Source organism: Cinclus cinclus, chromosome 1, assembly GCF_963662255.1.
Source record: "Cinclus cinclus chromosome 1, bCinCin1.1, whole genome shotgun sequence".
In the NCBI taxonomy this organism is placed as follows: Eukaryota; Metazoa; Chordata; class Aves; order Passeriformes; family Cinclidae; genus Cinclus; species Cinclus cinclus.
The window spans coordinates 61,737,096-61,764,001 of NC_085046.1; the positions used below are offsets into that span (position 1 = coordinate 61,737,096).

The window sequence follows — 26,906 nt, forward strand, 5'->3', positions numbered from 1 at the left end:
CCCCGTGGCAAGGTGAGCCCAAAGGAAGCACAAGTCTGTCATGCTGTGTCGTGCATCACAATATTCTGTCTCGTGCTATCATTAACACTTCTGCACTACTTTATAAATTCAAGTTATACAATTGACTTTCAAAAGACACTTGCATGTCATGTCTTTAAAACAAGGTGCTGAATAATCTAGTCAAAAGGACTAGAAGGGAATTCACACAGAATCAAACTGACTTCTCCCCCACTTATGATGTACTGTCAAGTACTTAAAGCACTTTTAAATCATTATGCAAGCACTTTTCAGAATTAAATTACAAGTGTGACATATGGCATGAAATGAAGGAACCAGACCACAATGCTGTCACTGCTGTTAAAATCCTGTATCATTCAAAACGTGAACAAATTAGTTATGCCACACTTTTTCAGAATTGGTACATTCTGAAACAGCAGTATCAAAGCTACATCTTTTGGTATCATGCAGCTCACAGTTTAAGGCTCTTGTACTCTGGCAGTATTGTGCTGGTGGCAAGAGCTGGTGCGGTTGAGCACTCGGGCACTCTGAGCTACACAAACCAGACATCAGGTCCTGTTCTCCCAATTCCCTAAGGACAGCCAGCCACTCCCATTCCCACTGCTTCCTCCTGTTCCATAACTGAGACACAGGGTCTGCCTACCTCTCCTCCTATGTGGTGAAAGCTCTCCTTTCCCCCAGACATTTCCCCCCCAACAAACAGTCTAACAACAAACTGACCCGCAGTACAGAGCTACCCCGTTTTCAACTCTGAAAAGCAGCTACCAAACTCATCCTCCTGATCCTGCAGAAGAAACTTTTCTTGTACACATAAAATAAAATTTCTAGTCAAACATGGCTAAATTTATTCTAGGGAACTGCCCTCTGTGGTAGACTGTGGATAAAGGATTGTGTTATCCATACTGCTATTTAATTAAGATGCACCAAAAAACACATACACACACACACAAAGATTAGTATTTTGCAGATTGCCTGCAATGTGTTCCACAGCTCCTCCATAATTCCCAAGTTAAATACAAGCAAATGGGAAAAGCTGCTTTGCACCTTAAAACGAACAGCAAAACTGCTTCCATGAGTTTTTATGAAGGTCATGCATGATACCTTATGTGGCCTTTAGATCTATCTTCCTCAGAAAACACAGAAGCAGAGACCTATATTCTAGAACCAAAAATACAATTGCAAGATACTTTCTTTGTGTCCCAAGAAGGCTGGAGATACAGGAGCAATGTTTAAAAATACGTAATCCTTCCTAGCTTTCCAGGGTCTGACCCACAAATGGGTGGCCTGTAAGGATGCACAGCAGTGAACTGCAGCACCAGCTGGGAGCAACATCCCACAGCTGATGTCCAGCCCCAGCCCTGGGCAATGGCTGTGAGCTGCCCGCTCCCCAGAACAATCCCAGCAGAACACTCAGCAGCCCGCATCCCCTTCCCATTTGCACAGGACACCAGAAACGTGCAACCACAAGGAAGGGATCTGCATACCAATCACCTCCCACTTCCCAGCCACCAGCAGCAGAAATCAGGCGGCCATGATTTGGAACAGCAGCGAAGGAAGGCATCTGACTGCACGTTTTTGTTATTTGATCATCTTTGTTGTTTCTCTTACCAAAGCTCTCAATACACTACTTATGCCAGCATACAGTATTGAGCAGCCTAAACAAATGCTGACACTGATCACAATTCAAGACAAGGAAAATTTTCATTTTGATAACGATTACTTCTTTTAAATTTTTTCCATCTATAAAGGCTTCTTTGGTCTTATTGAAGAAACCAATGAATTACACTTCTGAGATACCTTTCACACACTAACTTTTAAAGTCAGCACAAATAAAAGATGACTTGAAAGATGAAAGAATAGGAAAAAAAAAAAAGCTATCCAAAATACTACTTCTCCGTCAAGTCTGCATTCCCTTCCATTAGTCCACCTCTCCACTGCACAAGCCAGGGAAGGACATGTGGTCTTTCCCCACAGACAATTCATCTTTTCGATAGCTTACATTGTCAGAATATTGCAGGTATATAGCAGGTTGACAGATTCCACTCATTTGGCAATTACTTCCAATGGAAAATAAATTACTTTGTTGTAAAAGCAAAACCCACACTCTCCAAGTTCTAATTAGTTTTATTAGTTGAAGCAGCAAATCTCAGAACAACTGAAGAAACTGGAAAAGAGCAAATGGAAAGCTGAACTCAGTGTTGAAACTACTTAAAGGTCTCCAGCTCATTAAATAATGCCTGAAAAGGTTAACTTTATTTCTTCAAGTGAGAAAAAGTAGACAGGAGCTTTAGTGCAGGTTTTGGCTACATAGCTTCCATTATTTGGCTTCAAAACATGAAAAGAATACAACATAATTAGGACAGATGTGTTTACAAAGAAACAAGAGTCTAACATATGCTGTTGCAGGTAAGACAGATTTTCAAAGCCACTACAAAAACTTAGAAGTCCATAGCAAATCAGAATACAGAAAAATAAAACCCTGCATATGACCCACAATGTTCTCCTCTGGTAATCACTTTAATGCAGCAGACCAGAGATAAGGATGGATCTGAAATGCTATCTGAAATATCTCATGGTTATATGAAACAGAATGCTTTGTTTCATAATGCATGGAGTTTGCAGTAAGCCAAGATTAAATTATACCAAAAGAAAGTATTAATAAGCATATGCTGTAGATGACACAGGAACAATGTGCAAAATAACTTCACAGTTCGTTCAGCTTGCAATTGCTTTCTATCACTCAATCTAATTGTAAAAGAATTATTAAAGTGTCATTAATTAAACCATCAATTTATTCATAATTATGTACATGTAGTTAAGCAGAATCTCAATAATTTAAAGCACTTAGATTTATTTTTTATATCCTAAGGAGAGAGGGGTTTTTTTAACACACCAGATGTTTGCTGACAAGAAAGAAAATACACTAAGTCATCATTTTAAGCAACATGTAGAAATACACCCACATAATTTATCTTGTTCAGATGACAAACAGGTACCCACTTAAATTCTCCGAGTCACATTTTCTGCCTCTGATAAAACTTGACTCTTTCTACAGGGATACACCAGCAGTGAGCTATTTCCTACACATCCCCCACAACAAGAGACAAGCTCTTAATATCTTCTTGCAAGATCCAAGAAGAACCAGCAACTTCTACCACGTAGCAAGCATCCCATTATTTTCAGTCACAGTTTTGTGTGGAGAGCCTTACTGTTAAACTCTTGCTAAGAAGTATAATATTCTACCAAGACAAGGATCAATGAAAGTGTAAGTAAGCCCTAGCAATAAAAGGTGAAGGTCTCCAAAGCATGGAGGTAAAAGGCTGTCAGGAAAAGAAAAAAAATCTTCACAAACTGAAAAGGGTATAAAAGAAACATCAATTGGTTTAATAAAGACAAAGTGCTGCATTCAGCCTTGAAAATTTATTTTTAAGAACTACTTTATGCTCACTTTGAGCTCTTTCTCATCCCTCGATAGTATTTCACACATAATCAATAACTGAGCCTGAACTGAGAGGGGAAAAAAAATGAAACCACTCTTCCAAACAGTACATCATTTCTAAAGTTTTGATCATGGTTTGATGAAAGGAAATGGTAGCAGAATCACATTTCTCCTTACTGAGACTTGGGCAGCTTTATTTAAAAAGTGATAAAGACAGTAGCACCTAGGTTAGTACAGAATTCAACTTCATAAAGACTACCTAGAGATAACTTAGAAAAGACTTTCCATGAGATAAAGGAAAGTTATGTAAAATTCTTTTCTGTCTTCCCTCGCTTCCCATAAGTGCACGAAAACCAGCCTCCATCCTCCACGAGAGAGATAAAGACACTTCATGATATCCTAGTAACCCAAGTGCAGACACACAGACTGAAAATATAAGTACCAAGGACCCACAACTCAGAAAACTTCATATAAAAAGGAAAAAAAAGTATCTTCCCTTCCCCAACATCTTCCTCCTTTTCTAGAAGCTTCTGAAGCTTACAGTATTTTGTAGAATCACAGATCAGCTGAGATGGAAACAGACCTAAGGAGATCCTCCAAGTCCAAGCTCCATCCTGAGCCACAGGAGCAACTGGAGCAGGTTGCTTAGGGCTGTGGTCAGTTGGGCTTTAAATGTCTTCATGAACGGAGAGTCTACACCTCAAGAGACATGTTACAAGATTTGATCAAAACTGCTATACAAAAATAAGTCTTTTCTGATGTTTAAATTGAATTTCTTGTATTTGAGTTTGTGTGCATTGCCTTTTGTCCCATCACTGGACACCACAGATGCAAATCTTATCACAGACGGGAATCACTTACTTGCATGTGCAGCAGGGACATCAGTCAAGCCCTGCACAGAAAGGTCTGGGGGCATTCATCTGAGAAAGCAGCAGATCTATTTTAAAAACAGGGCTATTATAAACCTGATGCCAGATCCCAAAGTTAGGAAAATAATACGTTTATGCTGTTATTGGCTCAATTACAGGTAATAGAAATTTTCAGATCTTATATAATCACCAGAAAGTACAGGGACCTGCAGGTCAGCCCTGTTCATCTCTTAGATTTGAACATTTCCTTCTTTCTCATAAAGGTTTGAGACAGACTCCAGATTCCAGCCTGTTCCAAACCTCTGCACCTCAAATTCCAGGCTTCAACCCCTCAGAGAGCATAATAGTTCATAGCAGCTACTCCACCCCAAAGGAGTAATACCACATACCCACTGGCCAACATCCACCCAGGCTAAGTCTCTCCAAATGTGGCACATCCCATTCCAGCAGTCAGCAAGGCAAAGGTATTGGCACCTTTTCAGTTTTCACACATCATCACTGACTGAAAGAAATCATTGCCTTCTCAATGTAGCTAAAGGAGAGTTTGTGTGATGGAAAGGGAGACAGTCCTGGACAAGTAGTAAGCAGCTCATCATATTCTCCTTCCCTCAGAACATTATTTTATGCGTGCTTTTCCCAAAGTGTTCATCCCTACTAAGTCTTACACATGGTTGAAGGAATTGTAGTAGGAAAAGCCTCATATTAACAAAAAAAAAAAAAAAAACCAATCCAAATTGTGCATTCATTTCCCCTAAACACTGTGGTAAGTAGACAGAATGTGACAGGTGAAAAGTTTAACTTCATTTTTAATGCAAAAGCACTCCCCCTTTTCTAGTACTTCAGCCACCATAGAACCAGACACATGAGTGACCCGAATACAGAAATTTCAACTGGAACTAGCTACTAGAGAGGCCTTAGTAACAGATCCCTGACTTAGTCCAAACAGAGCTAAGGCTTTTTGATCCATCCAGCATTTTCTACACTGCAGGTGGACTGGCAGCCACCTGCACCCCACCCTGCTGTCATGAGCAACCACTGTATGACTAACAAGCTCAGGAAACCCCCTCCCTACTTCCAGAGGTTCCACATCTTTTCAAAGGTCTACGATATAGACATCAAACTGAGACACATGAGAGATACCTGTGGCCAGGTGAGTAGTCACCAATCATCTTATCCTCTGACTGTTCCTACGGGCAAGCTTACTCTGCCACCTGGCTATTTCTTCCCCAAAAATCAAACATTTATTAACATTGCTGGTCATTCTTCAAATCTTTATCTGTTTTTGCTGATTAAGCACTAATACAACCCCCTCATGAACATTTCCAAAACACAAACGTGTCAGTATTTTGTACTAATATGAGGATTAACCATGCAACTCATCCATATTTTCTGTTTGTAGAAATCCCAATAAATCAGAAGAAAACTACACAAGTTAGTCCAAAGGCAAACTCACGCTAATAAGCTACATCTGGAGTTTTAGATTAAATACATCACTCCTCTGCTTAACAGACTTTTATTCTAAGATCCCTGACTTTCTAAGGCTCTTATCAACCCAAATCCAAATCATACATACGCCTCCCTGCACCAGGCCTGCCTTTTTTTGTGGTACCTCTGTTTACACAGCTTATCCCTTATCACACTGCCAACACTGGGAACCACAGCAGATGGTCCCCTCAGACACAACTCTAACAGGTTTTCTCCACTCCCCCATTCCACTTATTTTTTTGTGCAAACAACTGATAAGGAAGGCTGCTGCAATGATTTACTGATATCTGAAGTTGAAAATTGACAAAATGCAAACTGCTTTTGTTCGCCCCCACCACCCCCCATGAACTTCTTAACCTCTTAACTACTAAGCAACACAGACAAAGAGTATTAATAATTGTACAAACCACACAGTCTGCTGGATTAGCATTTCAAACACAAGCAGTATTGATTAATTTAAAGATCATTACTACATAACTTTAAAAGTTATGCCAGTTACAACAAGCAGCCTATTATTAGTAAAGGAGAAAATACAAGGCAGTCTCCTTTACTATTAAAATCCACTGGTCTGGAAATGCCTTGAAATTATGTGCAAAACCATTTCCAAGAGTCTTCTGGAAACAGGCTCTGAAGCAGAATTTAGAATAGAGACTGGATATTACATTTGTATTTACTTTCATCTAACAACCCAGAACAACCTGAAGCTCAGTGACATAAAAATGCTCTCAATATTGCTATTAGAAAGACAGAAAGATGCTTAAAACTAAGCTCCACATAAATTCTATTAAATAAGCCAGGCTCTTACTACTGGAGAACATGAATTTGCAAAACCACTGTAGCAAAATGTTGCAAAAAAAAACCTAGAGGTCTGCAAGAGCATCTCAACTAACCATCTATGAAGAAGCATCTGCAAGTAGACAGTAATGAACCAGACAGACCCAGAGGGCTTTCTTAAATGTAGGTCATGCTTGTCAGACCACAGCAAAAGACACAGTAACATTTGCTGAAGAGAACCCCCAGTTATTACCGCACTACTTTGTAGGCAGAGATTATTAGTTACATATTTGCAATGATCACTATCTGATGCTTAAAAGGAACAAGAAGGAAAATCTGCATAACTTCAACAGCTGTATTAAACTAAAGAGTAAGAGTTATAAAGCATTCCTGATAACATTTCTTACTTTACATGCTTCTCTCTTCATAAAGTGGTAACACAGAAGAAAGACGTCTGTTGAAATCCAATGTTTGTTTTAAACCAGGGACTGGGAGACCAGTGAAGAAGTAGGAGGAAAGGTGGCTTAGAAAAAGTAATTTTTGGTGATTTATGATTTATTAAGAGGAAGACCTAACTTACCTAATTACTGAAATGGCATAGTTAAAACCTTGAGAATTATTACTCTTGATATCTGCAGTGCTCTCTTTCCTTGGTTGATGTTTTCAGTGTGTGATTCTGGTACCTTGCATTTTGTTAGAACAGAATCCCACAGAAGAAGACTGTATAACAACTTAAGATGGGGATACATGTATAAGAACATGAGATAGAATAATGGAAATGCATGTGCCAATAACTCGATCCCTGGCTGGGTTTTGTTGGCTTTTTTTACTCACACCAGCAACACAATAAAAAAAAAAACCTGTAAGAATTTAAGAAAAATTTCTGACAATTAAGAGTCAGCAGATTAGAAATACCATTACTTTTCACCTGAAGATCAAAAAATTACGCAGCTAAAGAATTAGTATTTCAAAGCACAATACAATGAAACCAACATTACTCAAAACCACATGGCTCTGCAAACACACATATGCATCTCCTGCTGTAAAATCAAGGACCCAAAGCACTATTTCTTTCTTTCTAGAGGCCAGTAAAACAAGAAGTGAGGAATCTTTTTTGCCCTTCAGATAGCTTAAAAACAGATCCACAGTCAACTAGTTAACACGAAAAACTGCTGTAAGATTCACCACAGATGAATCTTCCTGAAAGCGAAGGATCAGGTGAACCCATAAACATTATAAATAGGACACATAAAAGACTGAACAGAAAAATTAACCAATAAGTTTCCACACTCAAGACGTTCTATAATTAGACAGTAAAACTTGAATTCATGCTAAAAAGATATCTAACGAAGGAAAAATTAAGTACAAAACATCTGGTTGCTCATTTTTTGTTCAGCTAGCAGTCATCAATGACTGCAAAAGAACAAGATTCTTCATTGGCCAGCAGCAAAACTTCCCATTCAGAGCTCACTTATTACAGGTTATCTGTGTTTACATTTCGCCTGTGAATCTACTGAAGTGACATTTACCAGCAAAAAGCAGTATCAGGATAACACAATCCACGTGCAAATGTAGTTACACTAACACAAATATTTTTATATTTGGTAATAATTCAAAATAAATTGGGGTGGTTTGGGGGGATGGGATGGGATGGTCTAGTCTATTTTGTTTGACTGATTTTCACAAATGTATGTTCTTGACCGTTTTCAGATTTTAAAACACTTTCTCTGAACTGCTTAGAGCTGAACACTGCTCTACAGGTAACAGCTTTAGACCCATGTTCATCATAGTCTCAACAGAAGTAAAATAGGTGATGTACCAATAGGCTTTTCAGTCTTCACATCTTTGAACATGACCTCCAGTAATCATCAGGGTTATTTATTCATTTTTAACAAACAAAAAGAAAATAATCACTGGAAAGATTTCCTGCTGTCATGTTACTGTAAAAAGCAATTGATGCAGCAATATATCAATCAGCTTTCTTGCCAGTATTTGTCATTTCTGCAGACACATGCATGAACCTCAGTTTTGCAACATGTTAAAGTTTTGTACAGACTGAAAAGTACTTAAGTGCTTGAACTTTACTTGACTTACAATCAAACAAAAAATAGCATCAAAATGTTTGTGTCGTCAGAGGTGCAGCTCTCTTTTCAATATACAAGTTAAAATAATTTTGCTGTAGTGTGATCAGGGATAGAATGAATGTCAGCATTTAGACTAATTACCACCTTCTGGGAGGTTTAAGAGTACACATGTAAAGGGAGGGGATGCTGTGGTCACAATCAAATCTCTGAAGGGCCACAGTGCTGTTCAGTGGAGAATGTTTCTTCTGAGACAGAAGTTTGCTGTCTGACCACTAAATCTACAACAAGTTAGACCTTCCTGACACAAAACAATAATTTCTAATACTAATTACATGTATATACACAACTAGAAAACAAATTAGATAAATTTTTCAAGACACATGAAAAAACCCAGATGGCACACACTGAACCATGCAGAACCTGAATGCTGTCACTGAAATGTTTTAAAATATTTTCCTAAGTACTGTTCACAAATAGGAATAAACAAGTGAACATAATTAACTTATATAGCATTATCACAAATTTTACCTGCACATACTGTAAGTAAAGAATAAAAATAGCATATGCATTTCCATTTAAACTCGCCTGAAGATAATTATGAATGCACTCTGGCTGAACTTCAAGTATTCAGATTTTAAACATTAATTTACTTTGACTATGTGCATGTCAAAATGAAAGATTGCTGTCTGAATCCAGACATGCAGTATTAATACTGAACACGTGCATTCATTTCAGGTCAGCAGACATTCCAACTCTACTTCAGCAGGTGGTAGAAATAGCACTCTAATTAAAATCTGTATTAAAAAGTTCACAAAGGGCTATCTACTCTGAATAGCTCCCATACAGAAACATCACTGCAGCTGAAGGACTTAGACCGCCTTCCCTCAAAATCTGAATGGCCCCTCACATAAACCATCTTTCTGAACAATTTTTACTTTTTCAACCTATCAAAAGATTTTTCAAGGCAGCCCACTGAAGATTTCAGCACCCATTTAAGATACTAAGAAAGGTACTAAAACATTTCTTCAAAGTAATCTCACATTTAGATATTAAAGCAGTGAAAAAGTGATAAACAAAGTTCACTCCCTGTTAGATATTTGTCCCTGGTCACTTCAGAAAATGATTACCTTTCATAAGCGATGTATCTGTGTAAATGAAGTCAAGGCAATCTCAACCTGGCAAAAAAATTATTTAGTGACAGTTTTAGGGTAAATATCTACCTGTTTGGGGTTAATTCTTTTTCTAACTTAACATTTTTACATTATACTTTCAGGGATGAGGTTTTTGGGTTGCAGTAAATATATACTATACTGAAGCCCAGAAATACCCTGACATTTAACAGTGCACAAAGTTCTTCAGTTACAGTGTTTCTTACAAACAATAGAGAGCACTAACTCCACACAACATGCACACTTCACTTGCTCCTTGTACCTCACTTCTGCTAGTGAATGAGGTGATGGTATGACCACCAGGCTGAACGCAAGTACTTGGAACTTTATGGCAGCCACAGCAAATGAACTGGATACAAAATCCTGAAATGAAACATGTAAACCAAAGTTTGTTCCTCAAGTCTAACTGATAATTACATTAAATACCTTCCAGGAAAAGAATGATATAAATCTTCTAACTCAGAAGACAAATAAGTCCTTTTTTTTCTTTAGATTTGAAGGCAGCTAAGGATAAAGGGAAGAACTATTGTATTCCTGATAGCAAAACCAGAATCTTTCTTTTTAATTACCATTCCCATAGACAGACTAAACCTTCCACAGGGAGCTTCAAGATGATGACAATTCCAAAAGTATTCTCTCTTTCTTTCAGAAACCACTTGTTTCTCTGCATTCATACTGAGACACCAAATGACACTTCAAGGGTGGCTTAATCCCTTTTCTCTTGAAAACCACCCACAGAGTACACCCTTACACCTCCTTCACCTCTTTACTGGCATTAAGATCAAACTGATGCACACTGTAGCCAAGGACAAATTTAAATAATGTTGTATCCCATACAATGTACTGTATTTAATGAGACTTCCATGTGGAAGTGATTCAAGTTTGAACTGCATGTGCCAGTCAAACAATAAAACCTGGATAACAGGTGCCACTTTAGATCTATAAATTCAAATATTGTACACAACCATGACACAAGCTTAAACTTCTTCTACAACAGCTGTTCATCATTAGATGCCTGTGAAGTTTTCAGCACTCACAGAAATGGGTCTCTGCTCGTGTAAACAGAAATAAAGGAGCATTTTCCTTCCCTGGGTACAGTATCTTGTTTTTCTCATGTGTGGAACTATCTATTTACTTCCTTTTAACTCAACCAGCCCAGATAATTAGAATGCTAGTTTGTCTACTGCAAAGCTAAAAATATATACAAGTATATTTGACCTGCTTCTTTTTCCTAGTAAACAGAATCTTATCATGCTCTTCTATTTAAAATAATTCTGGTTCCTAGTGAGAAACATCCATTGCTAACCAGCAATAAAATCTATACATAATAGTTAATTTCTAATACTCCATTGAACTTCTGTTACAAAACAGCACATTTCAGTTTGACTATTTATTTACAAAACAAAAACATCATGTAACACCTAACATACAAGGACATACTAAGAATAATTAACACATCATATTAGGGAAAAACTTAATAGTCTTATTCTTTTCACAGACACAAAGAGAAATGATGTGTGAATTCTGACAACATGGACAGAATTCAGGAAAACACAGTGCTGGTTTACCAAACATGTTCACAGCTCCATCACAGAATGTTAGACTGATGTCATTGCACCAAGTGGTTCCTCCACCTTCTGTTTTTTTTTTTCTTTTAGCCGATAGGGTACTGCTCAGTGTATAAACACAGGGTATATATACAGAACTGGACTGAAACTGTTTCTTTTCAGACAGAAATAGCATTTTAAGAGCAGGTGGCAAGACAGTCCAACAAGCAGATACTGTATATTGTCAGGCACACAGACAGACCTGCAGCTGTTTACAGGATGTGTCAAGGAACGGTGTACCTACTTCTCTGCTTTAATGGTGATGTATGGATCCACAAATAAAATTACCACAAGGCACATCAGAAAGGCATAGCAATTACATTTGCCAAAGCAGAACTGGAACAAGGATCATTTTTATCAACTTATTCATGGCTAACTAAGTAAATTGTAAAAGTTCTGAACTTAAAACACAAAACCTTGAGCCCACCAAATAATAAAATATCAATTAACAGGCAATAAAAAACGTGAGAGTTGACCTGACCTTGAAATTCCATTGTCAGCCTAACCACATTACTTTCACATTAAGTTATTAACACACTTCACACGCTTACCTCTACACAGCAAAAACTCTGCAGAACTGTAAGGTTGACTAAACGTTGAAAGGATTTATGCAATTTGAGAGAAGGCTAAAACAAAATACTTGGTCTTACTACATTAATAACTAGGTATTCAGACCATTTCAAACCATGAATCTCCCTTAAGTGTCTTGCCTGAGCTAGGACCAGAACTCCCCACACAATCAAAGGAAAAAAGCCAACACACTTGAATTCCTTACCTCCAGGGGGTGCTTCAGGAAAGCAACTATATTTTCACTTAGCTAATCAGACCTAACTTAAAAACCTAAACTAGGGGATGTATGGAAAAAAACTATTTTTGAACATCTATTTTGATAGATATTTGAGCACTCCCAAGGTAGTCCTTTGTTTATCATCACTTTAATGTAGCAGCTAAAACGTACATTTAAACAAGGACAGAAAGTCCCATTTCAACAGTTTTTTGCCTGGGGGCTTTTTGCCCAAGTCTTTCCATTGCTTATTCCAGACTCACGTTTTGAAAGATACTAGTCTATTTTCAAGGTATAACTATGAAAACATTTGTGAAACAATGCCATAGAAATCGATGCTAAAAATCAGTAGACTCTGTAGAGGTTTAAAAACGCATGTTTTAGCATACAGAAAGCCATGCGAGTAGCTCCATTTAAAACACATCTTAAATCCACCTCATTCATCAGGTTTTAAACCCTTCATTTTAGGAATCTGTTTCTTGAGGACATGGTTTGCAACATAGATGGCGCATGTGTTTTCAATGCAGGAACGTGTCTAAAATAACTGGGTACAACTCGGTATCAGATACCGCACAGTTTGTTTTGCAAGTCGCACACTCCTTGATGTTAGCAAGACATAAACTAGTTCCACACTTTCCACACATCAAAGCTATTCTTGATTTAGTTCCTGATACCAAAAGTACATGTTAACAGGAACGGAACTGCTTTTACAAAAAGCTAGGCTGTACTAATGAAAATGAAAGAAATACAGCTATGAAAGCTTAAAACAAGATTTTGCAGTGGTGAGGCTGATTAGCAGGCATTTCTGTGCCTCAGGTCTCATAAAAACAACAAACCCAATCCTAATCCTGAGGAATTTCCGAATTTTTTCCTTTGCATATATACCAAAATTTAGAACAATGTTTACAGTTTGCATTAATTTTCCTTTCTTGTGTGTCCACCAACAGTAAGTTCAAAAAATGCAGACATTTTCAATTATTTCTTGAATCAGTTTTGGCACGGATTTCTAGGGAAAAAAAACAATGGTCCTTTGACAAAATTGATCTCACAAAGAAGTAAGAATGCAAAAGTCAGTTCGTATACAAACATTATTTCCCTTAAAAAATCATTTTCCTGCAGAACCAAATTAACTGAGATACAGAAGGAAAGATCTCAACGTGAATCAACTACAAGTTATTAATTCATCCTAGAAGCTGCCTTACTGCTTCAAGCCATAGGCTGTGAAAACCTGCAAAATAAGAAAGAGAATTATGTTAAACTAATTCTTACACATTTTAGACTACAATTGAACTACCTCAGAAGCACTGCATCATGATCAGGGATCAGCAGCTATGGATATGTTTCCATTGTTTTCTAAGCAGGAAACTTTCAACTAAGACAACAGGTCTTCTTTGGTGTCCCATTGTTCAAAGATACAAACATCTAACCTCTGCCATCCAACCACATATTGCAAACCAACTCAGATCACCATGACTTCAGTGTCTTGAGTTATATATGGCTAGAAATTACTTTTCATTTCATTCTGGTGTACAGTATTATTAAGACCACTAATTCAATACAAATGAGCTTTCCTCAATAACTGTGGAAAAAAATGGTTCTAATAAAGCTTTTGCTGCTAAAGAAAAGCAAAATACTTTTTTTGCTGCTCAATATTTCCTTAGAATCTTCCTATAAGAGAAGTTGTTCTGCTAATATTTTTCTACCTTTTTTTTTTTTCTCCAAACCTAAGTGTTATGCCAAATATCATTTTGCTCTTTAGTATGTGCTAGGTAGCACACCTGGTAGCACAACTTCAAGTACAAATTTATCAACTGATTTCAACTACTGCCAGGAAGGTGAGTCAAACTAGGAATGCTGTATACACACAATGTAAATAATCACTGACGCATGAGTAGAGGTGTGATCCAAGACAGCAACCAGCAAGATCTCAGGAAGCAAATGAAGAATAAATATACTCTAACAAATAAATCCATGTAATCATTACTGTAAGAAACAACTATGGCATTCACCAACTTTATCTGTTCCCCCTTCCCCAAAAAAAAAAAATCAAGTAAAACATACCTAATAATGGAAAAAAAAAATTCATACATGCACACAGAAAACATGCAGTCTGGTAACATAAATGCCATTTTTGCACTTCACAGACCCTTTGGAGTTTGGTTGGGTTTTTTTTTTTAATGATACATTAACAAGCTGCAGCTGAAGCAAACTTTCTTCTTTTGCTGGAAGAATCCAGATCTTTAAGAGATGCAAACTTTCCTGGTGTACGTACCTGAGACCCATGAAAATCTGCCTTGCCAAAATTTCTAAAATGTTTTTAAGCATGACAGTAAAGGAAACGGACTGCTTAGCACATTGTACCTCCCGCACAGTGAAAACCCCTCGCTAACGCTGATCATTATGAAAAAACCTCAGGCCATCCTGATTGGACACACAAAACCCCGGCTGCATCACGTTGCAAGCGTCTTAGTACCACACCCAGAAAGCTTTATTTGGATATGATCTTTTCCATGAATGAACAACTACTTGCTTACAATTATGTAGCATGCCCTGAAACCAGAAGTCCGATGTTAGGATAGAAAAAGTTTAAACCATTTTAAACTTTTCCAGCTAAGATTCCAAAAATAAAGAATATAAAGAATTCATAAATGAGCATGAACACAGGAACATACATGGATGATGATCAATTAATAAAAATCATACAGATCCCTCTAATCTCAGAAGACTTTTAGAGTAATCACCGCTTCATCTCCTTTGCAATCATATTTGAAGTGACAGTGGATCTCATTTCTTCGTAATAATCTTCTAGGATATTTACACGAGCCTAATGTATGCGATGCTCCTGCATTATTAATAATTTCTTTGGGAAACGAATGAAAATTTTACCTCACTTGCTAGGGTTTCCTCTGAACTTCTGAGTCCTTTCAAGCAATGCAAAGCAAGGCCCTGAGCCGGGAGATCATTTGTAGTGGGATCAATTAAATGACTAAATTGAAAATAAAATCCAACAAAATGGCATTTTTAACCTAAATGTTAATTTAAGCAGTTCTCAAGAAGAGGTTTGAGCACCAATGTCGGTGCCAGCGCGGTCACACAGCACCATCTAGCAGTGACTCACAGTACAGCAGCTACTGTGACACCGAGTTTGACACTTCCATAAGTAAGTTTGCAATGTCCTCACTCATTCAAAGAAATTCCAAAAGACCAGGGAAGTGACCCGTACAATTGCTATAAGCTAACCTAAAGCTGAAGCTTTACAGACTGAATCTACACCAAGTGCTGCAATTCTCTTCCCATTGACCAAACTCTGGCCTCGTGAAATGGAGAAGATGTTAAGAGTAATTTTTGATAGATTATTACTTCTGAAAAAAAATCGTTCTAAAAATTATCTGGAAAAGCTAAGCAAGCATTAGCAATGTAGTAATCAGTAATGCAGTCCTGCACAGTTTTTATTGCAAGGGTGACATCAATCTCTGATCTCATGTTTCTCCAATATGTACCTTCACTTATTTTAAGTGGCCAAGATTTCTCTGCTTGTCATGACTAAAACCATTGAAACATCTCAAGTTACATACGCCAATAAATTCAGGGTTTCTAACATACTGGGTGGGGGAAGGATCTTTTAAGGCCCCAGCGAATGGCATCAAGATGGATTCTTTACCAGATCAAGTTGCACGAAATACTTGCAGAAATCTATCACAGCACAAAACACTAAAACAAAGCATTCCAACTCTAAAGCTCTAGTTTCACAAGCACATATTTTAACTCAGCACAAGGAAGCCTTAGTGCTAAATGAAACACAAGCCATCTCTTGTAAGCCGTCTCTTGCCCACTCAGTCCAGGTAATGCTCTGCCTTCTTTCTTTCTCAATGTCTCAATGCATATGCATAGGCACTTACAGAGATTTACACTGAATCAAACCAAGCAACTAATATGATTTTACACTAAAACAGCCAAAAAATAAAACAAAAGGCACCAAAGGTGCCAGAGGTGCCAATGTATTTTTCAAACTACAATGGGAAAAAATAAAAGCAAATAACACAAGTGTGATGACAGTCCTTCGCTTAGCAATTCAGAGTTAGTATTACTAAGAACAGTGATTATGAACAACAGTGGTGGCCCTAAATGAGCTGTGAAAGCAAACCCTTAAAAAAAACACCGTGAATCTCTATAAATTACCAGCATTCACCTCAGATACATTAAAAAATGGAATCAGACAAGCAATTCTGACTGGGATAGTAGACAAGCTAGCACCAAGACTTGAACTTCCCCACCTTCAAGAGTTTTATTCCAAAAACTATTTCCTGTAAGTATTTCTCTATGGAAGTGTATTTCAGTATTTCTCATCTTATATAGAAAACATTAAGTCAATTACAACAGAGTTATTCTCTAACACAATGATCAAAATTGCAGCTGTCCTGGGAACTAAATTTGAAGGTTTTATAAACTGTATTTTAACTAAGGCAACAAAAAACCTCTCTCTTCCACATTTATCAAAATTGTACATGCTATATAAACAAACTAATGTACTTGAAGATTGATGCAAATGAATAAACTGGGTAATGTCCAGAGGAATGGAACAAGAAAGGTCAGAGCTCTAGAGAACATGACCTATGAGAGAAGCTTTTAGGAATTAGGTCTATTTATCCTAAATGCAAGATGTCTATAGCGAGAAGGCATAACAGCATTCAAATATGTGAAAGGTTGCTATGCAGAAGAAAAGAATCAGATGTTCTCCATACCCACTAAAGAACATACAGGCAGCTACAGGCTTAACTGTGATAAAAGGTACAGGTCACATACTCAGAAACACTTTTCAACCAGAAAGGTATTTAATCATTCAAAAGGGGTTGTGAATTCTCCATCACTTCATGTTTACAACACCCAGCTAAAACAAAAGCTGCTGAATGGCCCAGCCCTGGGAAGGAGAGATCACCATGCCAGGTGCCTTTTGACCTATGATCTTCAACAGAATGCAGCAATCTAAGAGGAGGTTCTGTCAGTCGTGAACACAAACTTGCAACCAACTCCCTGCAGGTGGTGAGGGAAAACAGTCCCACTTAAAATTCCTCTCCCAGTCCTCCTCAGCACCAGTTTACACCCCAGAACTAAATCCCTCTTCCTGCACCTGGCAGCTGGGCTACATGTAGCAGGTGAGCAGCATCAGACTGAGGTGCTGATAAACTATGTGAATTCCTCCTCAAGCCACCAAAGAGCAAAGTTCACAGCCCCCTCCATTTTAATGTAATTCTGCCTCAGTAAAGAGACTGAAAAGCTGCGCCTGTAAAAGAACTGGCAGTCACCTACAGAAGAAGACACTATTTTTTCTTGCTCTGTGCTTTTATTTGGAAAGAAAATCATGAACAGACTCAGAGACAATTCTGAACACCTAAGTTTTCCAACAAGCCATTTTTAACAAAAAGACACAAGTGTCATGGCAAAAGACTTGGTGGAAAAAAATTCCTTCCTCTCATAAGTTTCCTGAGGTTTGGGGTTTTATGAAAAATCAAGACAGAAAAAAATACCTTTAACAAACAGATTTTTCTCCTGTAACAGAAAATTCTGGTAGTGCTTTTCTTACTCTACTCTAATGTTACAAGAAATATCTGGAACCATCAGCAATATATAAAGGTGACTGTCTTAAAATTGAATTTGTTAATTTTTTTACTTTCTAGTAAGACTTCCAAACCACATTCACTTGATATTCTCCTTCCACTACTACCAATTACAAGACTCAAACTTCAAGTTAACTAATTACTGGATGATCAAATTCACCATCATCTGATGGTCTGCATCTTTACATTCACAAAGGAAAATTAACATTTCCAACAGAAAGTGAATTTTTCAAAGCATGATAAAGAGAAGCAGAAAAGTGGCAACCAATGCACAAACAATAGAATCTCAAAAGTCAACTATCACTTAGGGAATCAATTACAAACAAGCACACTTTTACCCTTGAAACCCAGCCAACAAAAGCTGAGGGTCCAAAATGCCTAATAAAATCCAGTCAAGTGTTCTGTCTTCTATTAAATTGCGAGCCAAAAAAATCACATCTCTATAGACTAGTGTCTTGTACCAATCAACAGCAATTCAGTTTTGGCACAATTAACTCAAAGTCTATTTATAGTTGTCCAAGACAAAGTTCCTGCTTAGCTTCTTTCTGTAAGCAAAATCCAAAGCCAGGGATTTGAGACAAGACAAAAGCTAATGTCTTCTGCTTAAATAGCCTGTTCCTCAGCCCCAACACTTAATCTGCTAACTCCAACTGGTAGCACACAAAAGCTACAGGATTCACAGCAGCGAATTCAAGATTTATGGATGTGCCCATCCATCCTGGCTATGCATGAGTGTTGTAAAGACTGCACCAGCTCAGTCAGCTTAAGGTCCCCATGGGTGCTGTTTGGGCACGACAGCTATCCCACTTTCCCCAGGTGGTTGAAAATAGCACAAAAATCACAAAAACTGGACAGGACGAGGGTGAAGTTTCCTATGAAAAGCAGAAATAGGTTATAACAATATAAAACATTCTAATACATAGTTTTATGATGCAATAAAGTCATTGCTCTGGACATCCTGAGATGCACAGCAGCCTTACCACTTCTCTCAGGGTGAGAGGGCTCGCTATCTGTCTAGTATCTAGTATTGTTGAGAACAAATAATTACTTAGTTTCTGTGAAACATTATGAGCCTATGCATAACTTGCTTGATTTCAAATTAGGCTTTGGAGTACAGCAACGCCAGAAAAGAGCAGGACTGAATGGTTATTCTATGAACACCAAGAGGAGGATACAGGCCACATGGAAATCTGTTCCAGCTTTGCTTCAAACAGCACCACAATGTCATTTCACTATCACAGAGCTCCTTCCCTGATAACTTAAGGGCCTCTCGTGCCACAGGTCTACCGCCCCAAAAGGTACAAGGGACAGACTGTCCTTTGACAATTTGTCTCCATTATTTCAAACGTCATTCACAACACAAGATTTTACAAAACTAAAATATTTAGATGGAAAAAGCAAGAAAATTATATAGCTCAGAGGTTCCTGAAGATAAGCTCAAGAAAATGATATGCAGTCAACATTAACTAATTTTAAAAAAACAAGGTACTTCCACAAACCTCAAGCACACAAAATACACAAGCCAAGTACACAGCTAGGCCTTACCCACAGTCAACTTAGGATGTTCATTCACAGCAGGTGGCATTTTCCCTCAAAAAATACATTAAATCACATCATGTATATTGTTTAGAAGGTGCTCGAACAAATGAAAAAGCTAGCTTGGAAACTTAGGATAGCACCACACTAGCAAAAACAGTTACCAAATGCTAGCCCTAACAAGCTGTTAGGCACCCAAACTATTAACTACTTATGTCCAACCTGAACATCGTCAGGCTTTACACTCAGTTTTATTTATGCTGTAGTTAAGCATTTCAACAAGCAGTGTTTGTTCACTAGTCCTTACAGTTTTCTGTGCCTTGGTGAAATACACACAGCAAAACAGTGTACATAAGATTATTAAAATTATATAATTCTTTAATCATTCCTCAAAGAAAACAGTATGTTGATCATTATTCGTAAACTCCTCAAATAATGTTTCAAAGAGAAATCCATATATAAAAGTAACCCAGCCTACCCAGACCAGCACACATAAAGCAGAAAGTGCTTCCAAATGGAATAGTTCTTCAAAAAGGTGTATTTAGACAATTACACTTGATGAATCTCATCTCTTTAGCACAGACTACCTAGAAGGGAAACTGAGTCCAACACATAACTGAAGCTAAAAAGCGGCAACTTTCGAGACAAAACAGAAGTACAAAAACAGACCTTCACAATCAACAGCAAAGTTGCCAGCTGAACCGGCCTGAGACCAGAATGACTTAAGCAAATAGCTTAAGTCAGAGCAGGTTTAGCCAAAGGCAGAGGTGCCTGGCGCCCCGGGCTCCTCCACGCAGTGTCTCCGAGCACTGGCAGCAGGATTGGGAAGCTGCGGACGCGGAGCCCGGCCGGCCGCGGGAGCGCCGCACTCCTTGGGCACTGCTGCCCCCTCCCGGCTGCTCCCGGCACGGCACCACAGCAGGGCGCGCCTCACCTCGCAAACCTTCTCCAGCTGAAAAAAAGCCTATTGCACTCGTTACCTTACCCCAGCTGTGTGTGTGCGCGACCACTGACCACTGGATAGACATTCTTTTAGAAAGAAACCAGAAGGGTGATGTCCAAACTCGCACATACGGCTGAGCGAGCCTGGGGAGACGCAGAGCTGTGTCATTTAAAAAGAAAGGCATGAATTAAAAGCACAGATGAGCTAAGACAGCAGCAGACACACTCCAGGGATGGAATGGGAATCAAGGAGATAAAAAATTGCTGCACATTTCATTAATTGTTCATTCAGCGACAGGAACTGTTTTAACACCAGAGAGCCATGGAATCACTTACCAGGCTTACACGAACATAACCAAAGCTGGCCATGAAGAAGGAAAAAAAAATTACACTCAGTCTGCTAATCCTTTTCTCTCTCTCTTTTTCTCCCCGTCTGTCTTTATTTGCTCTCATCGATGAGGAAAAACACCAAAACCAACTTGTGTCTATTATCTGTTTTAGTGTTTCTACTGTCTCCAGCCAGCCTCCATAATCACACAGCAGTCTTGTGTCTTAGTACGCCCTCAGGCCTAACACAGGGAGAACAACACAGATTAACGTTCTGTATTTGGAGAAACAGAACTGTTCGTGTGCTACAGAACAGCTGAACGTGCTACATTCAAAATTCTTAAAAACAAGCCAGAAAGCAACTCACCCAGGCTTGCCTTACTCCCCAGAGTAACTTACAGCAATTCACACACTGAGGCATCCGTGCTACAACTGACAAAAAAGCAGTCCCAAAATACATTAAAAGCATCCTAATGCAAAGCTGTGACTATGGCAAGTTCCATGAACTCCATCCTTATTGGCAGCTAAACTTCATCCTTTCTAGCAAATGAAACTGTAATCAAACTGAAGCAAGAGCCTACAGTGAACATTAACCCTCCACCACTATTCCCCAGTCATCCAGGGTAACAAGCATGTCCTTTCAAGTGCTCCTACAAAAATATAACCCTGCTCCTACCTCTGAGAGTGCATGGTCAAAAAAATCTCTTCAAGTTTTTAAAAAATGGTCTGCTCTCACATTAGCTTTTATAAATCTAGTATAAATTTTCCTCAAGCATGAAGGACCATGAGACATGTGGAAATAATGTCTCTGTAGAACACCCTATAAAGCTCCTCATCATCTGGGTGCTTATGCTGAATTTACTTCATCACTGCTATTTTTGCTTCATTTACTAATTGCTTAACCAGCTACTACAGAGACATATTCCACATAGGAGGATGGATGTTACCAGGAGTTGAAATTTACCTTTCATGGTTCAATCTTTTTCAAATTCATTCTTCTGGATTACATGAAATTCAGTATTGCCAGAACTAAACTCCATTGCACAACCACCAGAGCATGCAGCCAATGCTCTGTCACTAGGATTAACCCTAAACATGTTGTGCATGCTTAAATTTGCCTATATGAGCTCTCTACAAGTGTCTCTGAAGATAGTGCGGATGTAGGATTTATTAAGTTCGTCAGCATGCTCTCAACTTTCAGTTACCTGCCCTATGATTGTGAAATAAAAACACAGAAAGCAAAAACCAAACAAAAAACCACTCATAGATGAACAGATGATTTTAAAGAAGATAAAGAAAGACAATACACACTCGTCCTATCAAGTGCTAATGCAGTGATGCCATTATGAAGAGAAAACAGACTCCAGCTCTTATCTTGCTCCTCCATAAAAAAGGGAAACATTTTGCAGTTTGAGAACTCGGGAGTTCTATCCTGTAATGGAGACAACATCCTCAAAGCTGGACGCCCCACTTAACAGAAAGCTGCCCAACAGGAATAAGAAGCTGATCCTGAGGAAGCAGAGGTAGGAAAACCTCACCGCAAAGAGGTCGCGTATCTTGCTCTGTGCTGCAAGTCAGAAGTGATAAGTAACAGAAGTCTAGCCACACATGGGTTAGGAAGTTTTACAGGGAACACTGGAGTAGTAATACATAGCTGCCAAAACCACAATTATACGTTAGTTTACAGAGACTTAGGGAACATGCAGCGCTGCAGATGAGTCACAGCACAATGCTGTATGAACTCTACACTGAAAGAAACCATCCCAACAATATCCAGACTCACTGTCCCACAGGACATTTCTGGATGCACTGGGTCTATCTATTCCTTCCAAAGAACTGTGAAATCTAGCTCATCTACAGTTGTGCAACTCCATCTGGTACATCCCATGAGCCCCACCTATTTTTTTTCCTGCTTTGTCCCATTTCACCCTCTCTCCTCATCCTCCGAACCATCTCACCATGAAAGTTTCAATTTTAAAAATAAGAAAACCTCCACCCCCACATCCCAAGTATGCCCATACTAACTGCATGTCAGAGCACACTTTTCAAGCCTGAGCACCAAGAATCAGCCCACAAAACAAATTTATTTGCAGGAACTCTGATCTTGTAACAGCAGAAATCTGCATCACTGGAACTGTAAAGCAATAATCTCAAGACAACATCTACAGAAATAAATTACTTTACTGCCTCGCCCACTATCAACTTCCAAAATCTTTTATATCCAAAGTTAGCTCAAATCTTTCCTTTTCAGAAACTTGTGGCAGAATAGGTATGCCTGTAAGGTCATTAAGCAATGCAAAAATCATACCAGGCTGTGACTCTACAAGTCATAGACAATGGGGGAATTCTTCAGCAATGGTACAAAACACCAGAATTTACACTGTTCACTTTTCTCCATTGCTCAGCTGCTTCATAGAGTTTCATGACTGCAGTGTTATAGAGAAAACAGAAACACCCCTCATCAACAGAAAAGTATTGTGGGGTATTTTGCATATTTAAGCACACACCATGCATACCCCGCCCCTCGAGAAAGGATTGCAAATTATCTTTTTTTTCTAAATTAGCACTGCACTCTCAACCAGTTGACAAGTACAAATCCAGACACAAGGACTAACCTTGACTCCTCTGACTGATAAGGCATTTAATGAGCTGTTAATAAAGATTCGTCTTTCAGCTTAATAAAGAACACCAAAAATACCTCACAATTTGAATGGCTCACCCCAAAAATTACACAGTAGTCACTACCATATTACATGATACTTATGAAGGAACAGATGAGCATTATCAGCAGGGTGGAGATCAAAAAATGGAAAGACCAACTGCTGATTCTCAGTAACTACAAGCATACAATGGAAACCAGCGGAAATCTTAATCAAAATACTTCATCAGCCAGAGCTTATTTTAATAACACAGTAACCTATTAGAGAACTCTATTTTAAAACAATAAAATGAATCAAAATCTAGCATTAAAATTTTATTGTGTAGTACAAAGTACTTTTAAAACACTTGAAACAAAGATTCTGAAGATTCTGAAGTGATTCACAACCCAAGAATCAATACCTGTACAGTCTTAGTAATTTTTATTTTGCACTTGGATGAACAAAACACATGCTGAAGCATGCTTTGCTGTGTCTGTATGGGGATGTCCAAAGTCTACGCAAGCATGGCTTGTGCAACACAATGAACACGAAACAATGCCTTTGAACACTGAAGTCCATTTTAGATTGTAGCACCTCATCTGCTTTTCAACAAGAAGACTCTTTCCTTTTACACCTGTCTTCTTTTCAACATGAGGTCTTAAGGAGATCATTTTTTCTTCCTTGTCTTCTTCCTTCTTTCTTCTATTCAAATGTGTTGTTTAGGTAGATGGGTAGTCTTAATGATACCTTAGTTATATCCACTGGTAAGCAAAACTGACAAGTGTTTAAAAAATTAACAAGTAGAAGAGGCGAAAAACCCTAGATAATTTCTTTAACAGGATTTCAAAATATTATTTGATATTCACTTTAGAGAAATACATAAATTCTCTGCACAGGGAGTTACAGAGATGTAAGACATATAACTTGGACTATAAATACTAAGATTCAATAAGAATTGGCAAGTCTCACTGATACAAGTCCTGCCAACTAAACACAATAATGGAGATCCACAAAGCAATTCTCAATCCAACACTTACAGAAGAAATTTCTGAGACAGTGAATAGAATGCCTGAACTTATTTTAGATTAGTTTAAAACTGCACAAGTAAAGCTAAAGGTCGGTAACATAACCCAATTCCTAAGTGCTACATCAAAGCCAAGCCCACTGAATTAGCAGAAACAATTCTTGTTTGTAGAATCCCATGGTACAGGAGGAGTATGTTGTGTGCTAGCATTTATTTCTAAAATCCACGAAAGTGTAATGCAGATAAACTGTGACTGGTTTAGCCTCACTGAATGTTTGAGGTTTTTCCTTCATCTTCATACAAGAAAAAGTTAGTGTTCATTTTTCTGATATTTCTAAGTCACTAGCAAAAGTTTTCCTACCCCCTAGCATGTTTTAAAATGGATGAGGAGGGAATGCTTCGGACGTGAACAGCCCTGAGCCAGAAGCTATCTGTACAAAATAACAGGCATACTGTCTTGACCCATCAAAATGCATTCGAAGCTGGGCCAAAATCCATTAATTGCACAGAACTAGAAACATAGAGATGTCAACATACATGAATACAACTACCCACTTCAAAGTCAAAGCAGTCTATGTCTGACCATACAAGTGCAGTTCCATTTTTCAGAAAGAAAGTGCAGCTACAAGGCAAACACACTGAACTCCCTTCCCAAACAAAAATCTTGTTCACAATATTAGAAAGCTCCCAACTCGCCCACTTCCTGTTTTTCACAGCAGGCATTACTCGTCTGTACCATGAGAGTTTCTTCCTCCAGGGCGTATCTCACAGGGAGCACTCCAGCAGGTCTGCAGGCATGTCTAAACTATACAGCAAGTCATGCTGCCAAGAAACCAAAACGAGTTTTAGAACCAGTAAAGCCACCATCAGCTACACCGTTTCAGAATATGATCAAGCACCCATGGTACAGCCCTACACTGATAGCAGCTGCTCCATACATTTCTATGTGGCTCAGGCTCACAAAGGAGCTTTGTCTTCCCACAGGATGGTATGCAAGATTTGTTGAGAATGCTGCCCACCTTCACACTAAGCAGATAGTCCTCCTTTGTATCTGTAAAAGCAGATACAAAAATAGGTTCAGCTCTTCTGCTGGTTTCCCTTTGCCTATTTTTAAGCTGACGCAGTCCCTGACTTTTAATCACCATTGCTGTTATTGCAGTATCTGTATATTGCTGATTCACACTCCAGTCTCTCCCCAGACAGAGGCAATCTTTGCTGTGAAAAGCACAGCCCTCAGTTTTCACCTTTGGATACAGACACTCCTGGAGGCAACAAAAGGGTGCTTTACAGAAAGAACGCTTTTCAAACACGTGAAAAGCGAGGAGGACATTATATCCATGTTCAGTTTCAGATAAGTCAACTTGTAAGGCAGGCTGCATTGTTACAACTTCCAGTTAGCAACAGGAGTCTGATGCTGCTTTTCTTCCATGTCTTTTTTGGATCTTGCAATTAGACAGAAGACACTAGAAACAGTGCTTGACTCCTTCATAATGGAGCAATAACTGCAAATAAAGCTCACATCTTATTTTTCTGAAGTGAGAACTTTATTCCAGCACCTTTTCAGCAAGCATTGTCTCAAAAGCTTAGGAAGATGTAGGAAATAGGCTTACTTTTATTTAAGTAATAGCTATCCAAGACACTGTGACATCAATCTTTCATCTTAGTATTTCTATCTTTTCCTCAAGATTATAACAGTTTTACATAAAACTAACAAATTCTAGCAACACAGGGATTGACTTACGAAATAGCTCATGCAAAACACTTTCTTATTTTTTGCATACCATAAACAGTATTCAGTTTAATTTCCATTAAATGTCTGACATTTGGATCATGTTAAGCAACAGTTAATATTACTGAGTAGCTGCTTCACCGTAATGGACAAAAAGATTAAATTCCTATTTGACATTCTCTCTGAACTTCCCAGATAATTCAATATAAAAAAAGTCAAACATGCCTTCTTCAAAAACAGACTGACGAGAATTACTTAATTTCAAAAAGAAGAAACTACACTGCATAATTTCTGCCTATCACCTAGTATTGAGGCTTTTTTGTTTGTTCCATTTAATGCATGTACATAGGTTAACATAAACTAAATCAAGACTTAGATTTCACAATGACTAGAAACTAGAGGTCAATTTCATGTACAACTACCAAAATTACTCTGGGACTCCTCTCCCAGCAACTGCAACTTTTATTAGGTTTTTAGTTCTCAGTTTCAGATTCTAGATGTAGACTTATTTCTATTCTAATGTTATAAACAGTTAATTTTCTAAAATGATATCAAATATTTAAGGTAGTTCCTTCCTTTACTGCACTCTCCTACATCTCTCCCAGTAAAATTCCAAAAGTACAGAACAGCCTCTTGAATCTTGACAGAACAAAAGTAGCTTCTGGAATAACACGCATTAGAACAACAAAGGTAAAGAGGAATTAAATTTAAGAAAGCCATAATGAGAACATATGTGCAATCTTATACAAAGAGCTGCCATAAATACGGGGTTTTTTTGTACCAGCAGTACACTTGTCTGTGGAAAGAGCATACCTATTCCAGTGTTGTACTACTAATTTAAAAATCACCTGGATTCCCTAAAATA

General features: G+C 38.2%; 1 protein-coding gene across 1 annotated transcript in view; it reads right to left on the reverse strand.

The window, feature by feature from the left end:
* The window catches only part of CDKAL1 (CDK5 regulatory subunit associated protein 1 like 1), a 377,407-nt gene that overhangs the window by 343,047 nt on the left and 7,454 nt on the right, over positions 1–26,906 (reverse strand). The gene's annotated exons all lie outside the window — the stretch shown is intronic.